Genomic DNA, 3,840 nt, shown 5'->3' on the forward strand with positions numbered 1-3,840 from the left:
GTATAACCCGCAGCCCCAATGCAAAAAGAGAAGAAACTGCTGAATCAACAGTCTGTGATAATATTATAAGGCATAGCAGTTTATTCCCTGTCCTCAGCCTTGTTTGAGTAGCTGAGCTCAAAATAGACTACTGAATTGCTGACTTTCAGCTTTTAATGTTTCAAGTGTCATCCTTCTTTTGTGGTGTAAAGATACTTTCTATTAAAATTTATTGTTCTAGTTATAGCACCCGTTTGATTTACATTCTTTTGCCACAAAAATGAAAAATATGATCGTTATCTTTAATATCAAGCCACCATATTTGACTTTCTATCTCTTGTGTGGGTTCTATAACGATTATATTTTTTATTCTCACTTTTAGAAAAATGGGAATCAAACGGGCCCATAATGACAAGTGTATCGGAATGATAATACATCCATATGGGTGTGTCAAATAAGTACAAAAATATAGAAAGAAAAACAAGAAAAAACAGAGGGGCTGAAATTTTGGCCTGGGTTTGGCAATCGTTTGGCCTCTTGAAACAAAGTCAATGCAACTTTTGTTGTACTTGGCGATCATTAAGTACAAAAATCCGCCCGCTGGCTGTTTAAATTATGGTATCATTTTGTGAAGCTTTACATCTTTTTGTCTTGGTTTTTAAATTTTTTTCGTGCATGGTTGTTGATTTTCATGATTGAAAACATATCATAAACATCAAATTGATTCACTTATATCCAAATTGAAAGATCAAACCAACTTTTATATATTTGATCTAAAACCTATTTCCAAGTTTGGTTTTGATTGATTCTAACTTGGATTAAGGTTTTAATTACTCCTATAAACTATTTGCATTTTAAAGCCTTCAAACACTTATCTCGGAGACGGCTAATATCGTTCGAGGACAATGATTCATAATTGTGTTCAAACATTCCATTTGACGAAATTCTTGTTCCCGGGTTTCTTGTTCTTCATCAACTTTTGATCAACACTTCTGTTTATGTGACTTATTAATTTCAAATTTTGATATCAGTAAGTTTCAAAATGTCAGAGATCGACAAATCTTTGCAACCATCAAAGGATTCTTTTGTTTGTTCTTTTATTTTCTTTTACGACCTGAATTACAATACGTGTGTCTGAGCTTAAAATGCTAAGAAAAGCAGAAAATAGGTCACTTTTTGACTTCTTTTTTAACATTTAAGCTTAAACAAGTGGACATCCATTATACATTCTCTTATTACTTACATGTTTAAGTATTTTATCAGATTTAAAATAAATGCCGTGATAATTGATATATTACTTGTTGATTATTTTATTAATTTTAACACAGTCGACAACTTTGTCACCTTTTTGGTCACAATGTGATAATACATCATTTGGTGATAGTGTGTTTCTTATCTTGTGATTATATTGTCTCAACATCAAGGAGCTTGATCATGAAATATCGATTACTTGTTGACACTTGCGAATTCCGTGAAACTAGGAGCCCTCTCTTTAATTCACCTCTCAAACAATTGGAGAAACATCATGAAGCAGATTTAGATTGTATATAATAGTTAGCGTTTCCCCTTCAATAATAAAGTTTACATGTAACTCAATATTGCTCTTTCTATCCAGAAGGAAATCACTGTCATCAAGATGCAGCTACAAGAAAAGCTGCTGGTATTTCATCATGGGGAATTTTGAGCAGACAAACTGTGGCAAGCCTCTCGACTGATGCACCAAACTCGACTTCGACTTGGTGTTGCAGTCACTGAATTTCTTAAGTTTGGCTTCAGCACATTGAATTTCGATATCAGAGGCATCAGTATCGTGGGACAGGGGAGATTTTCCATCAACGCCGTTTAACTGGCGAATAAGGGAGTGTCTCACACGATCCAGCATTGGATTATCTAAAATCCCGGGAATTCTAGCTGCAATGAGGTGTGAAATTGCCACGGGTGAATTGGGATTGCTGGCAACGTCTTCTTGCAGAATATCTCCTATACGAGAGAGAATGCTGAATGACAAGTTAGCTAGAGTTCGAGAGTAGGCTTCCAGAACCGAATGCCCGACATCCTGCATATACATTGAAGGAAATAACTCAGCACAAATTGATATTACCAGCCAACTCCACCATCCCCCACCATTCCCTTGAGCAGGAAGAAAGAAAAGGGGTCGTCGTACTACCAAATGGACATGAACCTTACATTAGAGTGAACTAACGTAATTTAAACTTGTATTTATTTATTCGGTTTCATGAAATATTGCTCTTGTAATTGGCATTTGAGCTTAATCCAAAAATTTAATTGGCTAGTCAGAATTGATGTCAAACAGCATATAGGAGTAACAAATAGCTCACCTTTCCGTATTGAACTTTCGTAACATCAAGGAAGCTCTTAGGAAGATTGGGATACTTGGTCTTTAGCAGCTGCAGAAGTAGTTCTACTCGGTTCACCAACGTCTCCTCCTTATCCATCTCTGATATTGGATCTTTCACAAAAGACCAAGACGTTCGAACTGGAGATTTGCCACTTTCTTGCTCCGTGATTTTCTCTTTCCACGCAAGCATTGCAGTTTCCAATCTGTTAATGACTTCAAGAGCTTCATGTTCGGATTTCAGATTAAAGCAGGCCATCATTTCCCCGGCTGAAATTGATTCTGCAATCAATATTTTGTAGAGTTCGACACCAAGGCTTGCCTTTCCAGACTGTGAGGGGAACACGATAGTCAACAATCAGGAATTCTTACAGATAAAACAACAAATTCATCATTCTGAAAACCTGACACTTCAAAGAATCAATGGAGGAAGGTACTACCATTTTCAATTAAGCTTTCGGCAATTTAAATTTATTCAATATATTTTAGCTCATATTTTCCACGTTTCAAATAATTGTAAATGACAGAAATCACGCTTGCCTTTGGCAGTGCATCCTTGATTTCAGCAGGAACAGGCATTTCGAGCAATACATTTTCGTTTATAGATTTGGCAGCCTTGAATACTTGATGAAGCAATTTACCATGATGAAGCAACCTCTTTCTTTCTTTCTCAGAGAGCCCGACTGTAGGTACCCGGGGAGAAGGAAGCCACCATCTCTTGTTCTGGCCAGCACTTCTGCTTCTTCCTTCTCCTTGGCTACCCACTTCCGCATACCAAAACTCAGTATGAACCATTGAGTCAAGTGTTTCCTGTCAGCTAGACACACCAAAGTCAGGCAATCAAAGAAAGTGAAACTCAAAGATCTAATTTTGTGAGTGGAGAGACCACCTACAAGAAGCTTGCAATCCAATTTCTGCATGCTGGAAGATTCATATGTATGTCTGATCGAGCTTTCTGGGTCATAATCTGCACAAACAAGATATGAAACTCAAATTTGGTCATGCTTAAAAGTAAGTGTCGTTAGTACAAAAAGTAACTTGAAAAATCATGTCGAGGAATGTGGATAACTTGGAAGTAAAATGTACTCAAGTAATAGTGTTGAGCCTGGTAGAATTGGCTCTGTGAAGCAATAAATACCTCCATTGTCTGGCCATTGATGCCATTTTGCTTCGCAGGAACTAACCCGACCATATAGTTAGTTGGGGATAGCAACCTGTGAGAAGAAGGTGAGGAGGGCAAGGGAGGAAGGCAAGGGAGGCGCCTAGGCGCTGGCTGGTTCTGCCTCGCGCCCAGCTAGGCGCCCCGATACCTATATATTTCCCGGTTTTTTTGCCCTTTCAATTGTAACAAGACCTAGAGCCCAATTTTTAGAGAGAAAAAGGGAGAAAGCTTGGATGAATTTTACAAGATTGAGGTTGTTAATCTTGGGTATAAATTCAAAGCTATTTTCTTTCTTGGGGATTAACTTGAGACTTGTTCAAGTAATCCAAATACATTGTTCTTC

At 37.5% G+C, this 3,840-nt stretch overlaps 1 pseudogene; it reads right to left on the reverse strand.

The window, feature by feature from the left end:
- Nucleotides 1-1,498: 1,498 nt before the first annotated feature.
- Nucleotides 1,499-3,629, reverse strand: LOC111389031 (annotated as a pseudogene).
- Nucleotides 3,630-3,840: the final 211 nt, after the last annotated feature.

Source organism: Olea europaea, unplaced genomic scaffold, assembly GCF_002742605.1.
Source record: "Olea europaea var. sylvestris unplaced genomic scaffold, O_europaea_v1 scaffold5529, whole genome shotgun sequence".
Taxonomy (NCBI): Eukaryota; Viridiplantae; Streptophyta; class Magnoliopsida; order Lamiales; family Oleaceae; genus Olea; species Olea europaea.